Source organism: Neolamprologus brichardi, chromosome 7, assembly GCF_056152115.1.
Source record: "Neolamprologus brichardi isolate AB-2024 chromosome 7, ASM5615211v1, whole genome shotgun sequence".
NCBI classification, from domain to species: Eukaryota; Metazoa; Chordata; class Actinopteri; order Cichliformes; family Cichlidae; genus Neolamprologus; species Neolamprologus brichardi.
This window is the reverse complement of record NC_142110.1, coordinates 22,030,863-22,048,218: the sequence shown is the minus strand read 5'-3', so window position 1 is coordinate 22,048,218 and position 17,356 is coordinate 22,030,863. Positions and strand designations below refer to the sequence as shown.

Here is a 17,356-nt window from a genome sequence, read left to right as displayed (position 1 = left end):
TTATTTATTTATTTTTATAAAATACTAATTACTATTTCAATTATGTGACATGGTGAGTCAGGAAGCTCAAATCATCATACAATTTGCAAGCTTTAAATACAGATTAACACTGGCGGTTGCAGAGGTTATGGCCAGTGTACCGTCCATGTGTATGGATGATGTTAATTTCCAACACCCATCCCTTGATAGGCATTAACTCGTGTAACAGTCTGAAATGTATTTTCTATAATACTAGATTAAAGCAAGTACCTACAAAAGAAAAAATAAAACACAGCACAAAAACAGAAAGAGTTTTCTATATGAAAGAGTTCGTATAGCTAGCTTTTAGCTGGGACTTCACTGTTATACAGAAAGTTTTAAGAAGCTGCTTTGAACTGGCAGGTAGCCAGTAGGAAATGCACTTTGTATAAATGAAGTGTCTAACGCTACACTTTCTCCATCACGTATATTTTAGGTGTTGATGACAGTTTACATAAGTCATAAAAGCATTAAATTGTCAGCACTATGTATTTTATGTACATAAGTTAAGTAAGTAATAAGTAAGATTCAACTTAGAGTAATTAAAAGAAAATTCATAACTGAAAATCTTAAGTCACAGAACATGCTATTAGATACACCTTTCTAGTACTTGGTTGGACCCTTTTTACCTTCAAAAATCCTTAATCCTTCATGACATAGACTCAACAAAGTGCTGGAAACATTTCTCAGAAATTTAGTTACATATTGACACGGTGGCATCGCACAGCTGCTGCAGATTTTTCAGGTACACATAGATATGTGACCCTCCTGTTCCTCGACATCACAAAGGTGCTCCATTAGACTGAGATCTGATGATTGTAGAGGTCATTTGAGTACAGTGAACTCACCATCATGGTCAGGAAAGGCACTTGTTGGGGTTTTCTGCTTCTGCTATTGTAGTCAATCTGCTTTGTGGTTTGAAATATTGCATGCTCAGAGATGCTCCTCTGCATATGTTGATCATCACGAGTGATCAATTTAGTTACTGTCAGTTTGAAACACTCTGGCCACTCTCCTCCGATCTCTGACATCAACAAGGCATTTTCTGTTTGTCAGTCTGAAATATTGAGATTGAGAGTCCATCTGGCACCAGCAACCATGCCATTTCATTTTTAAAGTCACTTAAATTACCTTTGTTCACCATTTTGATGCCATGTATTTGGCTGATTAGATAATCGACTTAATGTACAGGTGAACATATTTACCTAACAAAGTGGCTAGTGAGTGTATGTGCAGTGATGAAATCTAAATTCTACCTTGGCCAGGCCTTTGATAGCCTGATTATTGAGCGCTGTGACTGCTTTAATTACATATGGTCATGCTTGGGACCAAGAGGGTATACAGCATGAACTATTAGGAACAGTTGCATGAATGAAAGCTGCATGAAATTATATGCAGTGTCTTGCAAACAAGTTTGGAGACTTGCCCTAACAATTCTACTTAGCTGTTTTCAGGTAAACCATCCTTATTAGGGAGACCAAAATACCAATAATTCATATCTTTAATTATCACCTTTAATGTGAACGTGTCATGTTATAACTTCCATCTAAACTGTGCAGATTAGTTTCTAAGAAAGCTCAATGATCAATGTGAACTACCATTACCTTATACAAAGCTGAACCATTTATATAATATAAATAGTTACAATTATCAGATATTAGCTATAAGTTAACTGTTTTTTATATCGAGTCTCCTCAACAACAAAAAAGTCACAATAAAAAACATTCATATTTAGCTGATGTGTCACTTAACTGGCCTTGTGATCACTTCTGTCTGTCAGGCAATTAATATCTTGTTGTTAAAATATTTTCTCTTTCTTCTTACATATCATAAAAAGATAATGGGCTTCAAAGTGTGTTGCAAGAGACGACTGTTCATTTCTCACACCCTGCCAGCAGTTATTTTTTTTAACCATGACTGTTCTTTATTTGTATGGCTGACGATATTCTGATTTTGAGTTATTGGTAGATCTGTTAGAATATGTTCAAAATGTACAAAAAACCCAAGAGCTATTCATAATAAATATAATACATTTTTATATCTCTATAAATATTCAGTTATTCTGTGATATTTTATCTCTTTGTGAGCTGATGACACTGATTCTGTTTTATTACTGTAAACTATTTTACAGATTAAGTAACATCACTTAAGGATATCATTCCACTGTGTGCATCTCCCGAAGTCTGCACTTGCCTATTAATATTGTTGTGTTTTTTAGAAACTGTATATAAAAGATGGACATAGTACTGTGCCATCACCCATTGGTTTTTGGACCCTACAGTTTTAAGACTTTGTTTTATTGTAGCCAGAACTTACCCTTCTGAAACACTGGTTGGAGTGAGATCAGCAAGGTTCAATAGCAATGCATTCATTGAAAATATGAGTTTAATGCAGAGGCACACAAGTCTGCCAATTAGTGCAAAGTAACAATGTAGCAAAATGCAAGTGTTTCATTCAATAAAAGTGAAGCTTAAACTTCTTGTACAGGCTTTACTACTACTACTATTTTTTTAAGAAAGTTTCCATTAAAAATCCTCTAAAGGGTCCCATCACAAACATCACAGAGGTCCAGTTCAATGACCCATGGACCTACAGCTGTGTGTTAGCAACTTATCAATTAAAGGAGGTACACCCATAAATTTGAGTCCTAATTGAAACCAAATGGAAGTGCAAGAAAAAAAACCCCCCTGCTATGCAGTTGTTATAAAAGAGGAAACTTCACAGAGACTAAAGTCATCTGTGCTACTATGCTATAAACAGACTTTTTTTCCATGGGAGTCTGTGAGGACTGACTTGAATTGGAAGGCAGCTTCAAGTGAAGACAACTGCAGATTTTGGCGCTTTTCTGTTGGCCTCACCTTTTTGTGCCACAGGTTGCTATTTTGTCTTAAGTGAGGATGATGATGAAATTCTGGGACTGTAATCTGTAAATGTCAAAAGTTACACATGCTCCAGTATTAGAGGTGTTCTCTTTGCTCTGATATGTTTGTGGCTTTGGTGCTGAAGTTGTTTTCTTTTTTTTAAAAAACATTTTTATTCCCTTCATGTTAGAATGCTAAAATAGTTTTTAAATTACTCATGGATCTAAAATATTACATTGAATAAAAATATTTGCCTTCTTTAACCTTTGTTGACTTACAAAAATAGAGGTAATCAGTTGTGTTATTGTTTTGAGTTCTGTGGTTGAACTTTTGGTTTGAGCTGTCTATATTTTACTGTTCCATCAAAGCATTATGAGTAAATCCACAAAGTGTTTGGTTTTCTAAATTTGTCAATCGTATGCAGTACTTTGGATGCTATGGCAACCATCCAGCTGTTTCAGCTTCCCTACTGATGTCATCCACACTTTTACATGGTTATGCCACTTGAGCCTTGAAAGACAAGACAAGCTTTTACACTTACAAATATTACATTATCATTATTTTGCGACTCTACTGAGACTTTTCCTCCCCTTGTCATAAGCTTTTTCATTATGTATTGAGTCTGGAGTAGTAAGATTTCATTTGTTATATGGTTTAATATGAGTTGAAATGAGAAGTCCAAACACGCTGTCATGTTTTTATCTCTTTAACACGATTTCTAATTACTGTAAATGCGCTTCATGCTGATTCACTTTTCAAGTATTGTTTCATAGAGTTATATGACATTGTAAGAGTTCTCAGGTTATTTTCCCGGGCTATGTGAGGGTATCGATACTATCTTCTTCAGCTGAGGTGTGTAAATCTCCTGTCATCTGACTCACAGGTGGAACTATTAAGGGACTAATAGTGGGACTGTTTTATATGTAATTCCAGGAAGTTGATTCTCTTCACCCGGACGCAGCATTTTCGGTTGCAGAAACGTTTTGCCAAGTGACCTCTTCAGCCTCAGCTGACTGCAGGTTTTCCCAACCTGACCAACAGTATATTTGCAAAATGACTGAAACTAGCAGACTGACTAACAATGGGCCATGAGCTCAGCGAAACTGAAACTGTCATGATATCCAAAACATCATGACCACTGATCAATGGCCATGAATGCCATTCACAGAGAGTTGGGGAATGGCTGTAGTTCCAGCATTGTAAGACGGTGAACTTCAACTGAACTCTTTCAGGAATGGTCTCTTTTCACGTTTTACCATCTTACAATGCTGCATACCCATTCCCTAATTACCCCCCTTCATGACATTTTGTATATTAACGATCATGAAACAGAACTCACAGCCCATTATTAGGCAATGGTGTTAGTTTTGGTCATTATGCCAATATACTTTTTATAAGGCTGGAGAAACCTGCAGTCAGCTGCAACTGAAGAAGCCTCTTGGATGAGTGACGAAATGGTTTTGCCACTGAAACTGCTGCGTCCAGATGAGCAGAATCAATTTTCTGTGATTTCCTTACCTGGATGATTGAGTGTGCATCAAGACCTTGGCTGTAATATTGTGTCTTTAGTTTAGGCTATAACCTTCAAGCCCCTTCTCACACATGTACGATACCTGCGTATGCAAACACCTCACATGATCATGTAAAGTTATGCCAGGTACTTGTTTCAGTAAGCATAAGAGGTACCCAAGATATGTGTTTGATTAGTCTATGTTAATGTATGTCTCAGTTAGAGTACATAAATAACATGCTCCTCATATGAAGCAGCTCTCTTGCTCAAATCCTTGATCATCATGACACAGTCTCTTGGTCAGCATTTGCTTTCTTACAGCTAACAAGCAAAAGAAAAACAACTCCTTTTTTTGGATTAGGCTCATCTAAAAAAATGTGGAAAATACTCTTGTTATTTTTTTTACAGCTGATTATTTTGATAAAAGAAGGGCAATTTGAGCCTTTGTTACCTTTGAGAACCATGATGAAACTATTAATTTGACAGTAATGTCTATTAAATTTAAGGTTGTTTGGTATAAAGTTGGCATATTTTTAAAAAGATGTGTGGCTCTGTGTAGACATTTATCCATGTGATAGTAAAGGACAAAAAGGCACAGTTTAGATCACCTTGCCTGCATGTCCTGTAGCCGCCTTTCCACCACCCTGTTCCACCCTTCTGTCTGTTTATGGGAGCACTGAGCAACACTTTTACTGACAATGTATTTGACTTTGAATCTGAGGCTTTTATCTGTTGTCTAGCCTTACCTAACCAACACAGATCTGCTTTTTTTGTCAAGTGAGTCAAAAAAATTGCTTGTCCAAATAGGTGGTCATGAAAAGTGATTCAGCAAAGTAGGAAGGAGGGAGGAACACACGCACTTAGACAAAAACACACACACACACACCAGTGCATGTCCGGACGTCAACAGCACTCTGAGGGTTCGCTGTCTCTGTGGCTTCATAGACAGAGATGAATAAAGCATCACAGCATACAATCCATTTAATTCTCACACAGACGCACGCAAATGCACAAATATAAATAGACAAAATTTCACATCCGAGCCTTTCTTCCTCTAACCAAAGCAAACACTTACGTCAGCGGGTTAAATTATTCCTTGAAATATTTCACTGATGCTGTCCCATCAATGGGCATACATGCACACATGCACATGCATATGTACAGACAGGAGCTATTAATAGTTTTCCTGTTTTGCAACTGTTACTTTGAGGACTGAACTGTTGATGAGACAAAACAACTTTTAATAGAGTTACTTTACTTTACTTTTTAATTTAGTCAGTTCAAACTATAAAGTTAAACTATAGCTTAGTCTCATACCTCAACTTTATTTAAATAAATATTTCTTTTCTCTTTTTTTCTTTTTTCCAAAACAGGAGATGTTCACGAACAAGTTGAATCAGACGTGATAACAAACTGTTCCTCACTTTGTCTTCACAGTTAATGGATGACGGTAAACACACACACACACACACACACACACACACACACACACACACACACACTACTCTCTCGCAAGTGTTTGCATATGTCACGAATACACAATTTCACAAGTAAATTCTCACTCGTATACTGATGCTTTTGTACAGTTACTGACTCACTCTCACACTCTCTCTTCTACTTGATCTCTCGTCATCATCCCTCTCACTGCACACACACACACACACACACACACACACACACACACACACACACACACACACACACACACATATTAATAAATCTGCTGAAGTACTATCTTGTTTATTTTTTCCCAACATGTTTTTATCATTCATTCATGAACACAGGTATGCACAAATAAACATGTTTAAAAAAACAAAATATTATCATTTGCTTTTAATCATAAATAATTAAATATCTTATTTTAATTAAATCACACTGTCATATTATTTCAGTCAGTATTTATTTAGTTTTGTAACAAGGGGCGATGCAATTATTTTTTTTATTGATTATCATATAATAAATAAATAAATAAAAAATAAACCCTTTTCTAACTACTAAATAACATTATTTTGGAATTTGCGGAAAAAGCAATTTAGGTCTGATGCAACTTAGAGAAGCAGCATGTGAGTGTGAAGAGAAACACTAATCAGAGAGTTTTACAATAATGCAGATGTTAAACCATTTTGTGAAAGTGGTGATCCCTTATAGCTTACAGCTTTGAAAAATTCAAAGATTTAATTTTTATGAAATTAAAAGTTAAATAAAAGTGTTAGAGGTAAGGATAAGAAAAAAGATTAAGCAGTGTGTGTGTGTGTGTGTGTGTGTGGCTGAAGGTGGGGAGTGGATCATTTTAAACCACATAAAGCCAAATAAATACACTTTTTAAAATGTATGCTTGTATTTTCTCATAACTATAACTTCTCTTCTTCCAAACAAGAAAGCACAGATGCAGACAAACATGACAAAATATGTAGCTGCTGTTTTATTGTTTAATCTTTCTATTAATAACAACTCATCCAGAAACTACATTCATCAACTGTTTCTGCTCAATCCATTGTATTGTAATTCATGTGTTGTCTGATGTATTTAACATTTTGAATGTGAGTTTACTTATATACTGAGTCCACATGAGGCCTTTTCCTTCAGAGACTACAAAATTATATTTGCCTCAAAAAACACTATCAGTAGCTACAGCAACACACAGAATATTTCATTAAAACTCCCTCAATGACACTTGCAACAAAAATTAGAGGCTCCTGACTGAGTTTTCTTCTGGGTACATTTTATCTCAAAACTTAAAGGACTAATGCATAAAAACAACATATGACTTTTTCTTATAGTTATAATGGTTCTAAAAAATATTTGGGAAGAGAGAAAAAAACAGAACTAGAAATTGCTGCAATTTTTTTAACATTTAAGACATTTTGAACTTTGCCTTTTCATGGGTTTTACCACGTGTGCACCACGTATCAAAATGTATAATTAGTCAAGGTAAACCTAGAAGAAAATATAGAACTTTAAGGTGAATTTATTAGCAGCAAATCTTAATCTTTGATTTTAAGTTTTGTTTGGGCAGAATAATTTCTGCTCTTGTAGCAGGTTATGTCCTCGATTACTGTAAATGTTGCTTTGTGGGACACATTATTTTTTCAGTAGTGGGCCCAAGAGCAGACAACAGAGACAGTTAATATACATTCAAGATTTAGTGGAAATTCACTTACCTGCCACTGCACAGATGTAACCAGTATTATTTGTTCTGGAGGTGTAAGTTCAGCTGGAACAATGTGAAAGATTTTAAAAGCCATTAGTGTCATATCAGGAAACAAAGGCCACAGGCCTTAGCCAAACAAATTTAGGATCAATTCTTGTAAAATTTTTATAAATAATATGTCTGAACGACATAAAAATATTATTCTCTGAAACATTCAATTTGAAATAATTCACAGTCTAACTTTAAATGAGGCCTCGACTAAAGTTCAATCAAAGCCTAAAAATTATGTGCATTGAAATCCTATGGAGCTAAAGAATGAGGCACCACAAGGCTCACTGATCACTAACTCTCAAAATGTTCCTGTTTTGAGCCTCTTAAGGAACGTGTTAACATATGAGAGGTACAGGTTAATGTTACTAGAAGCAGCAAACTAAATATATGGGAAAAATAATTTTGAGAAAAGTATTGTTTTAAGGAGGACTTGACCTACCTTGATCACTTTTCACTCAGATAATAACACAAGACCTCACTGCAATACGATGATTTCAGTATATTTAAATGTTTTCTTTATTCTAAACATTTACAGTTAATACAGATTGGTTTGTGTTTAATGTAGAAGACTATAATTTCAATCTAGAAGAAGACTCACCGTTAGACTGAAGGAATTTAGAGGATTTAGAGAAAAGGGTAACTGTGCACACACTGTGGGGTGAATATATCGAGACATACACCTAGAAGGACAATTCATAGACTCACTATGAAATGTAACATCTTCAAGGTCACTTGTATAAAGTCGCAGTTAAAACCAAAAATATATTTTTCTCACTTATATCTAGGAGTCTTAATCTTCCTTAATCAGTTTTACAATAGTTTTATTGAAATTACTTACATTTTTAATAAACTTTGAGAATGACCGATAGCATAGTGGCAAATACATATACAGGCACACACACACACACACACACACACACACACACACACACGCACACACACACACACACACACACACACACACACACACATAAATCAGTTTATAAACTTTGTTAATAAATTTATTTAGTAAGTACAAGTAGTAACTAGTAACAGAAATGAAGGTTTAGATGAGCATGATGTGAGTTTTGTTCAGAAACAAAGTAAATACTTTTGCAGTTCATGAAGGTTCTCACTAAATTTAGACTCACCCACTGATTGGAAAATTGTATTATTCAATTACTGCGTGCATCTAAACGGTAGACAGAAAAGTGGTCAACAGGAGACCAAATAAGAGTAGTCATAGCAGCAAATTATATGTGAACCTAACTCCAGGTTCCTGCGTACATTTGACAGATTTGCCCATTAAAGACAGCCGTTTTTACAGGAAAATCTGAAAAACAAACTGTTTTTTTTATTATTATTTTTGCTCTGAAACAGCATGCTATTTGAAGTTTATGCAGTCAACTTTTGAAAGAGTTTTATAACCACAGAGGTCAACAAGGATTCTCAGTTCAAAACCAGCAGTAAACATTAAAACATGGTTGTGTTGTCCACAGGGAAAAGTAAAACTTAAATCTACACGATGTAGTTCTTCTCAAAGCCAGGTATGCATACACTCATTACAGCTTGAAAGAGAAAGAAATACAAAAATATTATCACATTTTACACCAAGTTTTTTTGATTAAATTATTTTTTGCACAGAATGTTACAATTACCTCATTAATAGACATTTATTTGTGTATAAAAACAACATAACTTTGATTGAAAATCATTAAAAAAAAGCTCGAGCTGACAAACTGCATCACAGTTTCACTAAGCCTAGAGCAAACAAGCAGTGAGTCAGCATAGGAAATAATGGTGTAAGTAATATAAATTAAAATATATTTTTTTAAAAAAACCCAACTCTTTTCAGCTTATCGGATCTTTATAACATATGAGGATCATAGTACGAGCAGTGTGACTTGAATTGTCCAGACATGTACAGTATTCTTAATCTGCTGTCTTAATTTGCCATTAGGATGTGAGTCAGACAATATCAGGAAGATTTACTTACTTCAGGAAAAAGGGCTGGGAATTTGATCTTCAAGATCATCATTACTCATTTTATTCATTTTGGCTAAAATGCACAACTAAAATAAGTATAATTTTATTTAGTCTAAGTTGTAAGGAAATTAATGGATCAAATCTATTTTTTTTCCACAGTCTGCTCTCATACCTATACTGTTGATGGTCTGCAATAGCAATTTAACATATATTTGGAATTTGATTATTGGATGGGGCTAAGGTGCACACAAGCAAAGAAGAAATCAACAGTGTCACCAAAAAAAACTCATTAAAATCTTTACAGATTCCTACAAAAGTTCAGCTTACAGATCATAGTAATGAGACAAGAACATAAAAAGAACTGCACGTACTTCTACACTATGAAAGAAAATGCAGAAATCATTCTGTAAGTATACAGATGATCTTTTCTCAGCCTGAGATGACTCAGACAAAACTAAATAACTTTTTGCTTTCTCTCTGTAACAAGCCTGTACAATCTTAAACTGTGTCCACATACTATGTGGGGATGCCTCTGATCTGGAGCTGCCTGTTTTTTGTTTGTTTTTCTTATTGTTCTTTTAAGAGGAAGCTACTTGTGGATGTTGTGGGCACATATTTCCTTTGATTTCACTCACGAGTTCATATTGTGTTAAACTGTACAAAGATGTGCTTCTTGGGTATTTGTCACATTGTCAGGACACTTTAATTGATAAAAAGTCAAAATGGTGCATTTAAAATAGCGCAAACATCTTGGTGGCCATGTTTACTATTTCCTCTAGTTTAAGATAAAAATCTATTAGTAAAACATATAATTTCTTTTAGTTGGTTAACAACAGTGCTGACCCTAATCCAACAATCCACACTGGCTGCTATATTGTTTATGGGATGTGTTAGAAATTTAACTTTATACTTTAAATTTGAAGCTCGGACAGGATTAAGGTGAAAGCAGGCAAGAAGGAAAACGACAATGGAACAAAGTTATACTTGCAAAGCCTAAAAATGTTTTGAGATTCTAATAAAAAGTTCATGTCACAGATCAAAACAAGAGAAAATGTATATGCTGGACAATGTATTTTTTTAAATAAACGAGTACAAATGCAAACAGTTAAGTACAAATAATCTTACAAATAATTCTACTCTTAGAAAAGGCAATTTTCCTTCACTTCTATAGCTTCATCACTTTTGTGGAAAGTACAATTATGTTCATCTGCTCCGCTTTTCCTGTTATTTTCATTTCAAGAGGTCGGAGCTAAGCTTGTAAACTGACGAGTTTTAATTTGACCCTTGTGTGCTTAGAGACTTCTGAGTGGTTTTGTCTGCTTACTTGGAAAAAGATTTCTTTGCTTTTATTGACAGGTAACATTCAGTCGTTCAGTGAACTTGTAAACAAACTTCTTCTCATCACACTATCAGGAAACTCTTTAATTTGTAGAAAGTCAAAAAATAAAATATAAAATAAAATATAACATTTATAGATAAAATGGAACAACTATGATTGCCTTTAGCTGGAAGTAAATTTTAGAAAATTAATCGATCAGATTCCCAGTCTTCCCCAGCACGTTTGCTCCACTATGCTCTCTCCACAGGACAGAGCAGATGTCCATTTACACTAAACGTCCACTCACGTGGCATGTCGTAATGTAAATAGTATAGAAAGGGTAATTTTAGGGTCACCAAATGTGTAGTTACCAAAGCTTTATACCTGTAGACCTTCTCACAGGTGTGAACACTGAGTTGCTGGGACACAAAAGCTAATTTACACATTATAATGATGATACAGGAACAAGAGAATTTGAAGATACTTGCACAATGAATTTATTTAAACAAAAGAGTACAAAAAATGTAAACCTGACCTGATTCAAAAAATACAAGGGTACATTTTAAAAAGTGCATTTACTTTGGCTACGTGTGGTTTAAAATGACCCTCCACACACACACACGCACTCACACCAAATGCTGCCTTTCCATTTTCCATTTATCACTCATAAAATCTCAAACGTCATATGTGGAAATGTCCCTGCCCTGCAGCTGCTCTTTGTTTGTTCTTGTTCTTGTTGTTTTTCTTTTCTTTTCTTGTTTTTCATACATTTCCTTCCTTTGGATGTTTTTAGCACTACTTTACTTTTAGTAAACAAGGTAATTTACTCAGGGCATAAATGTGAGTTCTTATGTACTGAGGGTTTGACACTGGTTGCCTCAAGCCCACCTGATTATGATGAGTTATGAACTTTTTTGAGTGTCAAAAAGAAAAAAGATTTTTCAAATAACTTAAATATTCTGTCTGTCAAACTAAGACATATATTTATTTTTCTGTCTAATTTAGCTTCTACTTTTCCTTAATTCAGTTTAATGTAGAGCTTGGACAGGAGAGAGAAAACCAAAAAAACAAAACTGAGTAACCAACCTGTTTTTAGAACCATTGGTTTTAGTTTCATGTAGTCATTCGGTGTAGTTATTGGTTGTAGTCTGAACACAGCAGCAGTGATAGACAGGGTGCATAAATGATGACGTATATACATTATTTTAGCTCATTTATTTTTCTTGTGTAAATGCAGTTTTTCCTGTTTTGATGACGATGTTTTGATGCATTTAGTCTTTTTTGTACTGTCTCCCTGACATGAAAATTCAAGTACAGTGTAGCTCTAGAAAAATAAACAGGATCAGCTGATCATCACAGATCACCCAAGAGCCTCCCCACAAGGTTTTAGAATATTAATGTGCAGGTTTAATTTTATGACTAACCTGGTTAGATTCTTCCAGCCATACTCCCTCCATACTTTGAGCTAAATGATCCAGAAAGATGTGCTCTAAGTTGTGATACTAAACAGTGCATAAACGGGGGAAAACTGGACAGGAGATTAAAATAAGAAGGATTCAGGGTTTGTGTTTCCTTGACTAAAAGCTGTGTTACACAGATACACTGATTACAATTAAAGAAAACCACTAAAAAAGCATGTTAAAAGCAGTATAATACAACTGTCAGCTCAATTTATGACACGCATGAAAAAAGAGTAAAAAAAAACAGAAACTAAGCTTTGACTGTGTGTTTCAACAAATCCAGTCACATATAATGTGATAAATTATACTGGAAACAATTGAATTAAAAGATTAAGACATGTGGCTAAATACTTTGACCGTATAGTGTACATGACATTGTCAGGATACTTATTTTAAAAAAAAGCATAGAATTGAAATAGTCCTCTCATTTACTACTTTCATTAATTCTAGATTTAAAAAAATGCAATAAAACAAAACAAATTAGATTCAAATTATTTAGAGATCACTTTTGGAAAACCATCCCATCAAATCCACTGTCTTTTCCCAGTATGCCACTCCACTACAGTCTTTCCACAGAATCAGAGCAGTGCTAAACTCATATGTGTCTTACTTAGTGGTATTCATCAGTAATTCAACATTATAATTTAAATTTGCAGCGTGTAACCAAACTGACAAATTGCAAAGCCTGTGCTTTATTATTTTAGATTTTAACATAACTTATTAAAACAAAGGAGTAAACATAAATACAAACAATCTTCAAAGTATTTTTTCTTCCTTGCATGTGTACTTCACCTTTGCATAAAGTATACTTGTGTGACTATCTTCAAGTGCTCATCTTGTCTTATTATTTTCATTTTCAAGAGACTGAAGCTAAATTTGCAAACTAAAGAGTTTTAATGGAGTCTTGTGTACTTAGAGACTTCTGAATTGTTATGTGCAGATTTTTGACTTTGCTTTTCCCAACAGATGACATTCAATGAACTTGTAAACAAAGCTCCTCACCTGTTGGGCACTCAAATGTATAAATAAAAGAAAAATAATTACATTTAGGCGAAACTGGAATGTGGAAAATGAACAGATTAAATCCACTGTCTTTTCCCAGCATATTCACTACACTAGTTTTTCCACAGCACTAAACAGTACTGCATTTAATCCAACAGTCCAGACTTACAGCTTGTTTAGTGTTGATTGTTTATGGCATCTTTTTAACTTTAAATTTACAGTTTGGAAAAGAGAAGAAAACAAAAGTTTAAACAAACTTTGAAAGCAAACCTGCTTAAAGGTTCATCTCACATATGATAATGTTTAGATAAAAACGGAGAAAAAATTTAGTTAATTTATTAAATACAAATGAATACAAAGAATCTTAGAGATAATTCTGTTCTCAGAAGCTCCAATTTTCCTTCACTTCCACGTCCTTTTCACTTATGTGAAAAGTGTAATTGTGGGAAACTCTTCAGCTGTTTCGCTTGTCCTGTTATTTTCTTTCCAATAAGGCTGGAGCTAAATTTGTAAACTAAAGAGTTTTAATGGATCCTTCTGTACCTGAATGGGTCTCAATGGTTTTGTTTGCTGACTTGGAAATTGTTTTCTTTGCTTTTATCTATAAGTAACATTAAGTCACTCAGCAAACTTGTAAACAGAGCTCTTCTTTTTTTGGACACTCATCACACACAAGTACAAATAAAACAATGCAGGCATCATCACGTGTGCAACCTCCAGTAGTTTAAGATCTAATTTATACATAAAATAAAACAAATGTGATTATGTTTAGCTGTAGCTGGAGTAAAATGTAAGCAGCCAAAGACAACATGTATTTCTACATGTATTCTGCTTACAGGGAGGGCCTCAGCTTTCCATCTATCACTATCACATGATTTCAGATTGAATAACAATGAATGTCCTTGGTCTGCAGCTGCTCTTTGCTCTCTCTTTATCCTGGTTCTTGTTTTTAGAGGTGGCACCAAAACTGTTGAGCAAATGTTTTTAATTGGTTTTGAACAGCAAAGTTTTTGAATGTTGGACCTGTTATTGTGCAGATATGGACAGATGTGCTCTGTGCTGTTAATGACAGGTCAACATTTGCTCAACATTCAGTGCTGATCAAATGTTTTGCTACTGGACGTACATCACATTGTCATGACATACTTTAGTTTGTTGAGTCAAAAGGTTTTTCATCTGTCTCACAGCTCCATAGAGCTGATGAATCCCATTTTTAGGCAATAATATTTTCATATTTTCATAATTTCCTCCTTTTTATATGTATTTTAGATGCTATGAAAAGTCACAAATACTCACACCACCTTTACTAAAAGGGGCATTTTGCTATTTTATATGTGAATTCACAGCATACTAACTGTTTGACATAACTTTAAGCTCATCTGATTGTAGGAAAACTGTTGGACGTAATAACGAATATGGGATTTTTAAACAACTTTATATTTAGTCTCTAATGTAGTTAAGTGTCTCTAACTCTCATTAATTGCTGACTTGGGTATAAGTCAGAAAAAAATAAAAAAAAACAACAGCAGCTATCCAAACTTAGGAAAAGCAAAACCTCTTGTGTCCTAATCATCTTGATAGGACACAAAATCTTGATACATCTTATTGAATGTACTGGAATACAGCAGCAGTGACACATAAAGTATAACCTGAGAGGTTTATACACATACAGATTCTCTTAATATTGTTTTTATTTTTTGTTGTTGTTGTTCTTTTGTGGATATATAATTGTCTTCATGCTCGATAACTCTATCTTCTTTAAATTACCAAGGTTGGCACACAATTGTCAAAGTTATTTGGGATCTTTGGCAAAGTATGTCCTGTGATGTCTTAACCTTTTGCGTTTACATTAATTAAGAATGTTTGTAATAGGCTCCGGAAAACATGAGATGGTCACTGTAGAGCCTCCTGTACTGTTTCAGCATAATTAGTCATTTGCGTTCATGAATAACCTGTTTAGATCATTTTATATAGCTGTGATTTAAGATTGTTACACTTCACTGTGCAAATTTCATGCTGTTTTAATCTAAAACTTCATATGCTTACTTACCTACTTCGGAATACCGAGTTTCATCATGTCTCCTTTATGGATTAATTGAAGGCTGACATGATGATTTGAGTTACACCATTCAAAGCCATGTTGAGGACAATTTTTAAATCTTTTTTTATACAATAACATCTTCTTTTTTTTTTTACCTGCTATGGTACATATTTCAGTATTTTTCTTTGTCAATTTTTTTAAATGTTTTCAGTTTCTTACTTAACTATGAAACCATATGCAACACAGCTTAATACGTTTTCTTCATTGTGTATATTTTCCTAACTGTGATTCTCTGTCGAGGCTTATGCATTCTACACATGTAGCTAAATACATAACTGTTTTAATGGATGAGTATGTATGTGAATCTTTTATTATTTTATTTTGTTTTGGGGTTTTTCTCTCTCTCTCTCATACACTCACACACACACACACACACACACACACACACACACACACACAGAAAAAAAGAACGTAGATATCAACTTTAAAGTAATTTCATGCAGCTAGTCATTGGTTGGCTATAGCTTAGCATGCAGACTTATTCATCCGCTATCTGGAAGGTTGATGGTTCAATCCCCTGCTCAGTCTACAAGATGCTGGTCCCCAGAAAACTGCACATTGATATATCTTCAGTGTGTATGACGGAAAAATATGAAATAAGTTCTGAGTGCTGTTTGTAGTTTATAAAGTTTTTTGGGGGTAGATTAAATGTCTAGAAAGGACCTTGCAAGAAATTGCAATCAACTTTCCATGTCCACACTACCATGGGGTTAAAGACCACACAATATTTATTTGGTTTTACAAAAGAGGTAAGAGTTACTTCAGCTGTACCCTGTGCTGGCTCTTTCAAGCAAGTTAATTTAATACTGGTGCATGACTGTGGGACTGTTAACAATCATCAGGAGTGCAGAAACTTTTCTGTCATGAATACAAAGATTCAGTGCTTAATGTGCTGAGATCAAACAGGGAGGAGTCTTATTTCCTTTAAGATCTTATATGCTCTTACTTGTTTGTGGAGATTTTTATAATTTAAAGGATTAGAAACAAAGGAACAGATGTACGTCAGTGTTGCGGCTTCAAACTTCAAGTCAAATTGTAATACCTGATTTTCTACAGGAAGTTTGTCTCAGTGTGGATGGAGAAAGAAACACCATAATTTCACACCTCATTCAGCTAAAAGGTTGTTTTAAATGTTCTGTGAGTCTCTTGTTTGATTTTATCCTTTTTAATCTGCCTACTGAAAACAATTTCTGGTTTTCTGAATTCAGTCATATCACATGTGATACTGTAAGATTAACAACGACTATTAAATTAAAAACACCAGAAGAGCAGAAACTCTAATGTCATAGAGACAAAATTAGAGTCCTTGCTTTTTTATTTGACCTCTATTGAGACCCGATGCTCGGCAGCCATTTTGCTGCAAACACTCTATGGCTTGGTAGTCAGGCTTATGAGAGCTCGGAGGATAAAAACCTCCTCTTGTGTCATTATTGTGGTTGTTTTCCATATCAGTTTGTATCTTGTTTCCATATCTAGATGTAAGAAGGGGATTTTTTCCCGAGCAAAATTGGCTATAAAAGCCTGTCATAAGCAGTGTAGCCTCCTCTAGTCTGACAGAAAATGGCTGACTGTACAGCTGAAAGCTCAGAGCTTCTGAGAAGCAGAGCAGTACTCCTGCATCTCTGCTTTTAAGGCAAGGATGTTCCAAAAAAGGTTGACATCAAACACTCAGAAAAGAGAAATGATGGCATTTTAGATAAAGGATGTTATGAAAGAGGAAAATTTGTGGTCATCTTTTTGAAAAGTACTATAAATAGTAAATAAATATAACTAGTAGTTATATTTATATTGGTTTTTCATTACAATACACAGAACATCAAGTAACATGCACATGCAGTGAGTGTGTGTCTGTCATAAAAGAGACAATAAAACTATGAGGATCTATACACACAGACGCGCACACACTCACACACATCCTT

The 17,356-nt window shown here is 34.5% G+C and overlaps 1 long non-coding RNA gene across 12 annotated transcripts in view; it reads left to right on the top strand.

Annotated features, from left to right (window-relative positions):
- Nucleotides 1–17,356, top strand: part of LOC102785644 (uncharacterized) — a 51,496-nt gene that overhangs the window by 25,668 nt on the left and 8,472 nt on the right. For all 12 annotated transcript variants that reach the window (XR_015719262.1, XR_015719258.1, XR_015719257.1 and 9 more), the window contains one exon: nt 5,763–5,839. This is a non-coding gene — a long non-coding RNA (uncharacterized LOC102785644). The remainder of the gene's footprint in view (nt 1–5,762; nt 5,840–17,356) is intronic.